The following is a 13,562-nucleotide window of genomic DNA, read 5'->3' as shown; positions in this document are numbered from 1 at the left end:
AAAATGGCCTTTTCATTTTGTTCTGACACACATCCTGTCCACACTATATTCTATTTGAATATAGATGCAGACAGTTTAGTCATTGCAACAAATAGAGATACATATATAACACTCCCCTAACTACTCTTGTAGTCACATATTCATATCGGGGCCTCATGTGTGAAATGAGAAATGTGCGGGTACAGACGTTTCTCAGAGACTTGTCCTCTTTTGACTTCAATCCTGTTTGAACTCAATCAGGAAATATTCAAATGCATGCCGAGCAGCCTCCGGCCACATCTGAGTTTCACTACGTTTCAGCGTGATTTTACAGTCCGTGTTGCAGCTGTTGATGGCAGTAGAGCACCTGCTATTGAAGCATCAGCTGGAGGGGGAAAGAGACACATGGACTGTCTTGGAGTTTCAAAGCAAAGGCAGGAAAATGAGCCATTTATTACGACGGTAAAATCTTCATGAACTGCACGTCTCAATAGAAAACGATTCTCGGCTCTGTAGTTCTGCTGCAAAACTGCCAGTAGCTCCAGAAGTCAATACAGAAGCAGCTTAAGATGAGGTAAAGAAAACACGTGGTTTCATGACATCAAAGATGAAATTGTCTTTTCAAGCCAAAGAAGTGCATTTCATCACTCATATCTTACATTTGTTGCAGAAAGAAAGAGACAGTTTCTGACAATGTGGTATGTTTTTACCTAAAACTTCAGACTGAACTTAAATGTTTGAAAATTTGAAAAGAGTTCATATAAATCTAATCTGGAAACCTTCATATGCGTCATATGTGGTTTTGTCACTAGAGTGTGTGCCAGTGTTTCCTCAAACCAACAACAGACATACGGTATTTCTCTGTGAAATTTTATGAGCAAAATTAATTCGTTTCAACAGGGATCTGTGCGATTGAAAGTTTCGTGAGAGGGTGAAAACGTTCTCCACTTGAGTACGAGTCAGTCACACAAATTCGCCTTGTTGACCAACAGAAAATAGCTTGGTTTTAAAATGACTTCTGTGTGAGCAGTGCTACATGCATCGTTATGTTATTTTCGCTAATATATTCGCTGATGTGATCACACCTACAGCATAAGCTGTTATGTCTCTTTTTCTGAACAACCATCTATATCGAGCAACCCTGTAATTTGTCAAGAAAAAGCTAATTCGGCTCTAAAATTTATAATTTTAGGATACATTGCCATCTTGATTTTTTTTTTCTGTCCAAATCCCTGCCACTGTTGTACAATTTGGAGTAGCATATTTGATATAATATAAAGCTACAAAAACGAAGTGTTATATTTAAGAGCTATTTTAAGATATCAAAGTTCTACTACTTTAAATTTATTCACTTCAGCAAAAGTAGTATCAAAAGATAAGTTATGTAGGCCAACTAGCACATGATCAGCACCGCTGTTTATTTTTCCTTATTTTATATTTCTCTTTTCGCTCTACGGCTTGATTAATTAAAAGAGCATTTTTATTAATATCATGTGATTGTTGCACTGGTTTCATATAGGCCTGCTGTGAAAGCAACATAAAAGCTGCAGCAGTGCCTTATGGGAACCAACTGACTCTAATTCTGAGGCTGTCACCCCGTGTCTCTTTCTTTTAGCCCATTTCCTTAGGAACAACAGCACTGAAATGTATTTTAGCACACAATTTAATCTAACTGTATCTGATAGCACACTCCACATCTCGACTCAGTGACACCCACAAGGATTGTGAAAGCAGTATTTGGCGTTGCGCCGCTGATGAATGCTTGCTCTCGCTACATAATACCTTTTACAACAGCGATGACAAGCTGCAGACTCAGCTGCTATGGGTCATCAAAATGATTCACGGTGAGAACGATCCCATTTAACCTCCACCTCAAAGCCAGCATTTCCGAAACCCACTTCCCGAGTCTCACCTTTCTTAACCAATCTTGCTCCTTCAAAGCACTCAACCCTGTGGCACAGGAAGTTTAACTTATTTTAGGTCCAGAGATGCAAAGGAAGAAAGTGGTCATCTACTGCATCTGCTGGAGAGATGAACTTCACCTGTATGGATAAAAAAAACAAAACACATTCAGTAATTACAGAGCAACTGACTGCAATTCTGCTCAAAAAGCATTTGACTGAAAAAGGGTGGATGAGGCAGTTTGAATTGTGCGGGGTGTTGCAGAATAAATAAATCACTGTAAAAAAGAGTTGATGCAGCAATGTGGCGTCCAGAATCTCTTTGCCATGTGTTTCTCACAGCGCTCAATAACGAAGACATTAATTAGCATCATCCTAACGAAAACAATATTCCTTAAACATTCACGCAGGTGCAACGATTCAGCCAAATTAATCTTTCTTCACTTCTGAAAAGAAAAAACCCTCTGGAACATTTTCCCTTTTTAATCATTCTGTACCCGAGATATATATTTATTTTTTATGTAAAATATCTATAAATACGTTTTATTTACACTTTATCTATAACCTTATAGCAGCATGTTTTTTCCCCTTCTGTCCAACAGGTGTGAAATTAAGATTCTTATTATTATCCACCTCCATTAGAGTGGATAAGATGTTGTTCTCTGAGTGGGCAGCCCGGCTCATTAAAGTCCCATTTTTCACATGCTTGCCACCACACAAATCAACACCAAGACAGCTGAATATTCATAAACAGTGAATTTCCAGCATATTCATATTATTACACATTAGGTTATTAAAGGGTTAGTTCACCAAAAAATGTAAATTCTGTCAGTAATTACTCACCCTCATGTCGTTCCAAACCCGCAAGACCTTCGTTCATCTCCGGAACATGAATTAAGATATTTTTGATGAACCATCCATAGGCAGCAACATCATTGCAACTTTCAAGGCAAAGAAAGGTAAAGACATCGTTAAAATAGTAATGTGACAACAGTGGTTCAACCTTTAATGTTATGAAGAGACAAGAATACTTAGCTCATCATTGGCTGACGCTGTTCACGTGAGCAACCAATTGTAATAATTACTGAAGGATCATGTGAAAATAAAGACAATAGGGAGTGGCTGCTAAAAATTCAGCTTTGCCACCATAGTAATAAATTACATTTCGTCCCCTTGGAATTATAAGGTTCTATCTGCATTCTGACTGTTTTGAGATATTGAGCTTTAAAGTTTTTGCATTCCATTCGACTGTGTAGAAAGAACCTTTTTATTTTCTAAATAAAAAGTTCCAAAATGTACACAACTTAAAAAACAACATCACATAATGTAAATAAGTTGTCACAGAATAAGAATATGTGAATAACTCAATTTTGACAAAAATGTCAGATAGAACCTTATAATTCCAAGGGGACGATTTTAAAATATATTGAAATGAAAAACAATTACTTTTAGTGAATATTTGATTGAATAAATACCATCTTTTTGACTTAAAAAAAAATCTACCAAACTCAAATTATATTGTGTATTGTACATGTTATTGTATATCAAATGGTATTTTGTGGTGTATACACCTTATGACCAACCACGGGTGAAGCATTTTTTTTTTATAATTTCCTAACAAAGTCACATGTCAATTAAATTCAGAGTAGATTAGATGATTAGCGAAATATCAGTTTTAAGTCAATATGTTGGATGCAGCAGCAATGGGCAGGGGTAAAGTCCTGAGAGGCGTTGGCAAGGGCCAAATGGTTTGGCCCTCATCTTTAAGCAAGATAATGTGTCCTGCAACACTGCAAATATCATTCAGGAATGGTTTGAGAAACATGATGAGTTCAAGGTGTTGCCCTGGCCTAAAAATTCCCCAGATCTCAGTCTGATTGAGCATCTGTGGGATGTGCTGGACCAACAATTCTGATCCATGGTGGCTTCACCTCACAACTTACAGGACTTGAAGGATCTGATGTGTTGGTGCCAGATACCACAGGACATCTTCAGCGGACTTAAGAGTCCATGCTTCGGCAGGTCGGAGCTGTTTGGTGGCACACGAATGACCAACAGCATTTAAGGCAGGTGGTCATAATGTTTTGACTCATAAGTGTGTTTGTGTGTGTGTATATATATATATATATATACTGTACATACTGTATATATTTGTGACTGGCTACATTCCCTTACAAACAATAAGTATACTCAAGTTCATTTTATTAAGTATACTGCCACTATTTAGACTCACACTCCACCACAGTTCATGGTTCGGTCTCGTTCGTATGATGAGGACTACTCTCCCTGTCTCCAGCGATCTCCAATCTCTCCAGTGTTTCTCCTCCAGCGTCTCCGTGTCTACTGTGATCCACATCTTCCCTCCAGTCTTCCACCGAACTCCACACATGTAAGAAGAAAAATATTATACACCGCCAGCATCCTGCACTCCAAACCATCATTGCACTTACCACTCACCAGCTTTCTGTTCATCAGCTCAGTTGTTGTCACAATACACTTCCTGTTACCTTCATCTCCTTCTTGTGAGTCTGATTCCGTAACACACACATAAACGTGCACGTTTTTTGTCGAACACTTCAAGATTTATATGCAGGGAAATGAAGCATAAAGCTATAAAAATATCACTGCATCTTGTTGAGGTGAAGCAAACACGGAAACACCATCAGCTCATATAAACCAACGACAACCAATTTTCTTTGCCTCAAGACTATTTCCCAATATTCCTCCAACATCGGAATTAATAGCACGTTATAAAAACTAACAACTCCTCATATGAGACGTGTAACACACGCACTAAAAACCAGGTCAACCTAGATATAACTGCAACCATAAATCAGAAACACCTCCAAACTGCACTGATTTATGTGATGGATTGGGCTTTTTGTGCAGAATGAGATGGACTAATCGCTAATGTTTTAGAGCTATATTTATGAGGTCCTGTCAGAAATTTGATTTGTAAACATAGGTGGCTTGTGTGGAAGCAGAGGCCAGACTCAAACGGGGCAGAGGAGATATTCTATGATGACAGGTGAAAGCAGCACAGTCTGATCAAGCTCTGTCTTATGGAAGATCTGCCAGACCACAAACACGCTCGGCTGAGAACCAATCCCCTGCTACATAGCAACGGTGAGCTCTGCTGATATGAGCCTACAGCCTTTTTTTTTGCTGCCATTCTATTCAGACGGCTGCCATTTCCAATACAGAACGTCACAATGAAGAAACAGCTTTCTCTAAAGGGATAGGACACAAAAGAATAAAATACAACGGGAAAGAAGAGCAGATTAAAATAGCTTATTTTCTCCTAAAGAGAACGTCATGACATAGTAACTTGTGTACAAAAATGACAGCCATCATTGAAGCATAGAAAACATAAAGAACAAAAACCACTAGAACTACTTTTGGCTGCAACATAGCGAATCAAGAGTGAAATAACTACTTAAAATAGACTCGCAATGACATAAAACTAGTCAAGTCAACTACAGTATGCCCATTTTTCTATCAAAGAGAATTTTGCTTTTTGTATGTCTGAACAGATGAAATTAGCTACATTATCATCTGTCTGAATCTTGTCTGCTCTGACATGAACCGTTTAGCGGCCCTGAGTTACCTATCTGTTCTATTTCTTAATTTAATGTGTCCTGTCTCATCTTCTGTATACATTCCAGGTGCACAAATACAACTGCGGTCCCACAGCTGGGTGCGATATGGTGACGGACTGCCACCATGCTCTGCGGAAGACTGATGGCACAGACGTGTCGCTACGCATAATGTTTTTATAGACGCCTTGGGAGGTGAGAACCTTCTGACAGGAGAATGCATTCAACTCGACATCAGATCCCTAGGCTCCAGCAAACAGCTGCTCCGATCACCCTAACGCTGAGCAGTAACACCAGTGAGTCTGGCATTTTCCTAAAAATATAGTTTAATTACACAAGCAGGCCTCCTTTGGGATACCAAACACTTTTAAAAACGCCTGATTGCTGAGTGAGAGTATTCTGACTCAATTTAGTGAATAATTTCCATGCAAAATCCAAGCTTTTCTTTTCTAATAGAGAATTTATTAGCATGCTACTGGCAGGGTGTTGGCTATCACCCAGGGTACTGCATATGGGATATTAAAACTCTTAAATAAAAAAGTTTTCTTTTGGATCCCAAATTAATTTTGATAAGATTGTTAAGATTAGTCTTTAGCTTATGTTGTCAAACAGCTAATAATGTGTTGCTAATGTTACACAAACCATGTGCCCATTCGGCATCTCAGAATTACACAACTGCCTTCTAAAAATCAGCATCCTAGAAACATTTTGAACATCACAAAGTCAGGAGAAAGAGGAGAAAGGCATAGTTCATCAAAACATCATATACATAATTCACCCACCATATTGCTATATATACCCGATGTTTCCTGTCCTTTCTTTAAGGTGTTCATTGTGCTCATTGTGTAAAAGGCCCGTCCCGGATGTTGACAGGATTGGTTATATGTTTGTGACAGTAGTAAACTTTGGATTGTTTCAAACCGCGTCTTTGGTAAACTGCAGTTTTAGGAAGAACATACTCAGCAATGGCTTTGACTATGAATTTGCACTTGGTTTGTCTTAAAGCAAATTAAAAACACCACATAGACATATAAACAACATTAAACAACTTGATTTTCAACACAGGGGGTCTGCATTGGACAGGTGGCTTTCTCTTTTACCCCCTGGATTATTATTACGGTGGTCATATCATTACATTTACAGGATAAAAAGATTTTGATACTTCAGGTAGATGGAATGGCACAGCTGCCATTTTTTAAAACCATGATTTAAGCAGGATATTTTTTTTAAAGAGTAGAACAGTCGCTAATTGAAGTTTTAGGACTGTGCACATTTTGTGGTGCCACCAGCCAATCTTGTGCAATTTAGGTTATTTGATCTGCGACTATACAGGCCCAAATCATCGACTAGCGGTAGAACCATTTAACTAGTCTCTGTACAACTGTCTTGTGCATTATGTTAATTATAATAAGGTGTTAATGAATAATAAAGATGTTAATGAACAAGCTACAAGCCAGGGCGTATTCCATAAAGACATATAGAAAGCCACAATGGATCCTTTGTAGCCTCTTTCTAGAGCTGGGATTAGCTTTTTCATTAGTGGAGATTACAAAGTGTTTGTTTGAACAGGCTGGGGTCACATCAAATAATATGTTTGTTTGGAGTAGAAAGGGCTAGGGCACAGGGGAGGAAGGGTCCTAGTTATGAGGAGCAGTGCTTATCTGCACAGCAAACACCCCGAGTGTATCAAAGACACACATGCACACTCACACACACAATTTAATCTAGGTTTAATCTAAATTTAATCTAAGTGCAGTGCGACAGTGCTCGTTTGTAAACAAGGCTGTCCTCGGTATATTAACATTTAATCTGTATCTGTCCTTGTCTATGGCATCTAAGGGGTAATTTTCTCTGCCACAGTAACACCAGAGCTTTACACATCAAAAAAGTGACTGTAATATTTGATCATACCCCCCACTGAGAGACATATGAACATATTAATCTGCTGGCATATGTCTGATTCTCACAAAGCACTGGATTGTAATGTCTTTACAAGCTAAGCCAAGAATAGGATTAAATGGCTGAGGCCATTTGGAAGTCTCAGATCATATTAACTAAGTATGGTGGTCCCATGACTACCATCTCCGCACAAAAAAAAAAAAAAAAAAAAAAAAAGAGGGAAAGAAAGAAAATGGCATTATTATATCTGCGTATAGAATACTGAAGAAGCTAATGTGACAGGTAATATTAAAACCAACCCTATTATTACAGGCAGGAGGTGAGAACTCTGTTCTATCTACCGAATGATGGTGATAGATTTCCGGCCCGTGTCTTTGAAAGTCACTGAGGAAATTACCCATCTCACATTCCTGAAGTATTTTCATTTGCGAAACACTGAGAAACTACGCATCTACCAAATCAAGGAGTTTGGGTGTATTCTCTGATCCGCTGAAAAATATGCTGAAAAGCTTGCCATTACTCATTCAGAAATTGTCCTAGTTTTTCATACAGGACTCCTTGAAATATGCAGCACCACATTTGTTGGCTTTTTACTAAAAACCTCGCTGAATCTCAGTGCACTTTTCAACAGCCACAACAGAAAAAGAGAATAATGCACACTGAACTTTTCCTCATTCAATTGCATTAATTAATATAACTGGGTATGAATCTCATTTTCAAGGTTAGACATTATTTCCTCCCTCTGCCTGTTCTTAAAGTATGAATGCCTCATTAAAATGATTAAAATATTTTAAAAAATAAAATAAAAGAATAAAATAGCTCAGAGAAACAGACTCGCAGTCCTATTCCTCCATTAGTAGAAAATTGATTAACACCAGAAGGAAAACGCTTCCAGATTCAGCTCGCTTTCCCCTCACGTTGGCTCCCTGAAGAATTTACTAGACGTAGCTTCTCTAACAGGAGGCTCAAGCGACTCCTCCTCACTGAATTATAGAGATCATTTCCCATTAACCAATGTAATTAAAAGCAAAAATTCAAGGGCTCTCTCAATGTTAAGATTATCACTTCAAAGACAAGCTGTTGACACACTGGAAACAGTTAACTCCTTAATGAATGATTCATGAGGGTGCGATGTGGTTGGAGAGAGCATTCACTCCCTCCACCACTGCAGCCCAGACCTCACTCGTCGTAGTCACCATTAATACAGTCAAAAGCTTTTGTGTAGGCCTATCTGCATTCCTCCTTTGTAAGAACAGATAGATCAGTGTTCTTCGCGCAGTCTGATAGATCATGCACAAATCTTAAGCATGGCCCTATTATTCCGAGCAATTAGGGTGAGATGCAGGGCGTCGAAACAGTTGCTTAAATAAAAGAGATCTTAAGCTCTCATTGTCTGTGAACAAGGCAGGAGAACACACAGTCACAAAGTCAAAAACCGGGTAGTGACTGCATGAAACCAGGTCTTGCTCACTGGATTCAATGTCAGCTGGACTGGATTAAGTCAGTAAGCAAATGGAATCCATGAAATGAATTTATACACATCACAAAGGACATTCGTTTTGGTCCTGAAAGCCTGTTTAAAAAAATGGTTTAGTAACATGTTCTTCGGCCTGTGTTATGTAAAAGAGAAAACACAAGGGCCCTTGTTGCGAGACATATTGTATAGGATAAAAACATAAAATAATTGGTCAACCTGGCAATGGATGGATATTATATACTTTTGGCTTTTATAAGACACAGTCTGCATACTAGTTTGAGTCATCTTTCAGCAGCTTCATTTAATCTAAAGCGTCTTCTGAATGCGTTATTGACCAAAAAAGATCTTTGACTGGGGAGTTGCCAATAGCAACAGTTGCTGACTGAGATAAAGAGAATAGTTTAAAAAAATGTAAAGAACTACTGCTTTAAATATACGCACAAATGAAACAGACTCCAGACCAGCCTCTAACTCATGTAAGAGATCAGAATGAGCCTTCACCTTGAACCCTATAAGAGAAAACAGCAGAGGAAGGTATACATACACTATAAATTGATTTTGATCAGTGAGACCCTCTTATTTCTGTCCCGTAGCTAAAAAAACTGCGGTATAAAAGAGTCATTGAGTGAATGAAAGGGACTCATTTGGTGGAGAGGGGTTTTCAAGTGGAATTGACCTATCAGGCAGCATTTAATGAGCAAAAAGCCTGTGGGTGATCAATATGTGGCCATCAATTTTACATTTTAAATAGAATCTGCACAACGTGTCCTCCATTAACTACAAAAAACACACAAAAGAATCATGCCATTCCTTAAAGAATGAATCTAGCTGTTTTGATTACTTTATTCAAGGTGAACTAAGCTTTTCTTCATGAGCAAAGTCTGAACTGCCCAAAAAGATCGTAATTGTATATTAATGAGGTCTTAATGAACTCATTACAATTACAGAGCTTTTTGACACAAGCTAAGATAATAACTGCACATGAACAGATGCATTAGCTTGGGAGTTACTGATCATTTTCTTCAAAGAACACCCGTGATTAGTAATTCCAGACATCGCTGCAACAAGACGACTTGCTTGTTTGAATCCTGGAGGAATTAAACAAACAGTTGTATAATGTGTAATATTACAACATATAGCCAGGGGTGCACATAACTTTTTCAGTGAGTTACTCAGATGAGGACCAGGAGATGGTGTTTGGTACTCACCCCATATGTAGCGTGGCCACAGCTGTCAATCATGACGTCTCATTTTCGTTTTTATAGCATAAAATAACTAACTAAAACCAAACTTATAAAAAATAAATAAACGAACAATTAAATTTACATCAGCGTGAAAAGAACGACCTAAAATGATGGAAAACACCTTTGGAAAAAATGTATTTGAAGTGTTATTTGATTGTTCAGATATATTTATTTGTATAAATTAAATATAATTAATCCTTATTAAAGATATTAAAGAGCAGTGAATTTTCTCTTTTTATTTTGTTGTTTGATCAATATTAAGTGTACAGAAGGCATTAGGTTTATTACGCACTGTCACTTTAAGAGTGTGCAGATCCAATTGCACTGATGCACTGTACGTTCTGTAAAGACATAACCGACTGTGTTTACGTGAATACTCTCCAAAACGGACATTTAGACATAACGTTGTGTGTATTTGTCCATTCAGACGCGAAAGAGAGCTCGATTCAGTCCTTGCGCGCAGCGCGCTGTGTCTATGTGCGGGGCTGCACGCTTCGGGTCGTGTGTGTGTGTGTGTGTGTGTGTGTGTGTGTGTGTTCGCACAGAAAAACATACCGAATAAAGCTGTCTTTCGCGGCGTCACTCTTATTCAGATCTATCCATATGTCTGCTCTTCTCTTTCTCCCAGACGTTTACATTTTTTAACGATTTGAGACATGCAGCGCATGCCGACTCGGTAGATCAGCACGTTACAATTCAAATGTGCGCATCTTCCACAAACGCAAATCAGTTCTGACTGGATCACTTCCCCAATCGTCCCTCCCTTACATTTCCGTCTAGTTTTTATTCGTCATAGTGGTCGTCATTTAAAACAAGGTTTTTATTTAGTTATCGTCTCGTTTTCATCTGTGAAAAAATGTAATTAACACTGCCTATGTTGCATTTTGGCGACAGTACGCAAAGGCGCGTAGTAACACAAGTGGTATTACGCATTCCTGATTTTTGTCGCGCATGCGTACCTGCGTACCAGTTATGTGCACCCCTGCATATAGCTATTATATAGGGGATATCGGGGCTTGTTGTCACACAGGTATGTTGAACACAATAAATCTACACTGGCAGATATTCAACTATAATACAGATCTGTATTAACTTTTCTCAGGACGTTTGTGGATATTTTTCATTTTGCTATTTTATGAATTGTTTTACTACACGGGTTAATTTATTGTGTTAGTGCGTAATGTGGTCACAATATTTGGTAGACAAAACAACATTTTACATTAGTTTACCTTTTATATTTAACTGAAAAGCATTAGAATAGGCTGGTCATAATGTGAAAACACTAAAAATTATTTTAATGATATATACATTTACTTTTAATCAATAATTAAAAAAAAGGGAGAATCTCCTCAATGCAACCACCACCAATGTCCAGCATCCACCTGGATGATGCGACGGCAGCCATATTGCGCCACAACGCCCACCGGCTTATTGATGGAGAGGAGAGATGAAGCCAATCAGTATATGGGGATGATTATGCCATGGTGATGGACAATGGGCAAATTTGGCCAGGATGCCAGGGTTAAACTCCTACTTTTTTTTCGTTGGACATCTTGGGATTTTTAAGTCAGGACCTCGGTTTACGTCTCATCCAAAAGACAGTGATTTTCGACAATATAGTGTCCTCATCAGTATAGACCACACAGACCACAGGGTGAGCACCCCAAGCTAGGCTCACTAACACTTCTTCCAGCAGCCACCTAGTTTTCCCAGGATGTCTCCCACAGGTAGTGCACCTCAGACTTTGCTGATTCATCTACACAAGCATCAAAACTACATCAGAATTCAAAACAAAATCCAGCCTCATTGTGTCAATGTATCGAGTCTTTAGGATTGGTGTAGTACTGGCTGCTGAGTATGACACCCTGACAGACGGCACCGACGCTGCTAAGGTCAACAGCAGCTTGATGTACACTGTCCTCGAGTGTTCCCAGAGCACAAAGTGGATCCAGCCACGTCCCCACTGACCGCTGTGATCTCTGGCCAAGCGGCGGCTCCCTCTGCCTGATCAGACGCCGCACCTCTTGTTGGATGGCCAACTGGCCACTTTCCCTGCAATCCAAGGCCAAGGCTCCTCCTGCTTCCGTATGCTCTCTCTTTTTTGCCTTTTGATGGCCGTTGACCAGCCGGCCATGTCTGTGCCCTGTCAGAGGCAGCCATGGAGACTAGGATTAAAGAGATTTTCCAAACGAGAATGGCTGAACATAATCACTTATAATCTCAAATTCTGGGCCTCTTGATAATGAAATTGGGACGCTTGTTGGATGTGACAGCGGTCCCTTCAGTGTCTAATTTAGGAAGTCGGAGTGATTCTTCAACTGGCGAGAAACTCCAGAGGTCAAAAAGACAGAACGGAGGAGCGACCACCAGCCACGTGACCATTTAGTTGGAAAAATGCCTAATAGCAACCTTCAATTTAGCCGATAAAAGTATAATTATTGATCTTCCCAGCTGTTAGGGGTGTGGATAAAATGGAAACCAGAGGAAACCGGAGAACTGCCGCTCCATGTGATGGAGTGAGGGACAAAGTGTGCATATTAAATCAGATCCCAAAAAATAAATAAAAAATTTGGTGGCGCCCCATCAGAAGCTGCGTCTCAAGCTGTCCATCTTTTACAAACTAGAAACTCTACTCTGTTTAATGCTGTTAGTCCTCTAGCATGCATGCTAAGTCTTCATTTGCGTTCGGTTACCACATATGCCAATCGATGTGAGTCACTGACCACATGCAAGCGCTCGGAGGTACATGTGACCTTAGCGCTTTCCAGTGACCTCTGTTCGGTTTGTTCGGTTAGACATGGTGAAAGTAACAGAGACTAAAGGGTGAGAGTGGGAGGACTAAAACGCGTAAAGACTTTCCAGACTGTCAGAGGTATCGATATCTGGATGACAGCCCTGGGTTGATCCTTGGGTTGCCGCTGTTCTCGGAAGAGAAAAAGAGGGAAAAAAATCATAAAGAAAGGCTATGTAAGGCTATGTGTAGAGGTGTGAAAATTAAATGTCATTTCTTGACAGCAGTGTCAGAGAATGGTGGTGCTGGTGAAGTGTGACACGGGATTGTTGGCTGACAAGGCAAGAGGGGGGAATTGTCAACATTACCTCCTTCCCAGCATGCACAGCAGAGTGTGATGGAGGGGTTGGGTGGGGAACGCACCCACCACATAGTCACATGCTCCAAGAGAGATGAAAAGAGTCTCTCTTGCACTCTCGCTATCTCTTATTCTCTCTATATATCTCTGAGCGTATGTGTGCTCACAGACAACGTCAGTCTGCAAGATAAACAGAATCAGACAAAGAATATTTTCTATAATGTTTATATGTAGTTGAACACAATGGAAAAAAATGCACGTTTTCCATCTACATAATATTTGCAAGCGCACTAGTAAAAAGCCATAAAAAACCTAGTGTGATAACAGTCTCAGCCTGGATTGCATCGGTTGGCATCAGGTTGAATAATGCGGCGGTG

The 13,562-nt window shown here is 39.4% G+C and overlaps 1 long non-coding RNA gene across 1 annotated transcript in view; it reads right to left on the bottom strand.

Annotated features, from left to right (window-relative positions):
* Positions 1-396: 396 nt before the first annotated feature.
* LOC307007747 overlaps positions 397-13,562 on the bottom strand; it is a 50,341-nt gene continuing 37,175 nt past the window's right edge. The window contains exons 2-4 of the long non-coding RNA XR_013799669.1: positions 4,114-4,259; positions 2,724-2,821; positions 397-2,021 (exon numbers count right to left, since the gene is read on the bottom strand). This is a non-coding gene — a long non-coding RNA (uncharacterized lncRNA). The remainder of the gene's footprint in view (positions 2,022-2,723; positions 2,822-4,113; positions 4,260-13,562) is intronic.

The sequence above is a fragment of the Phoxinus phoxinus genome (assembly GCF_949152265.1).
Source record: "Phoxinus phoxinus genome assembly, chromosome: 12".
Lineage (NCBI taxonomy): Eukaryota > Metazoa > Chordata > Actinopteri > Cypriniformes > Leuciscidae > Phoxinus > Phoxinus phoxinus.
This window is presented reverse-complemented; position numbering and strand designations above follow the sequence as displayed.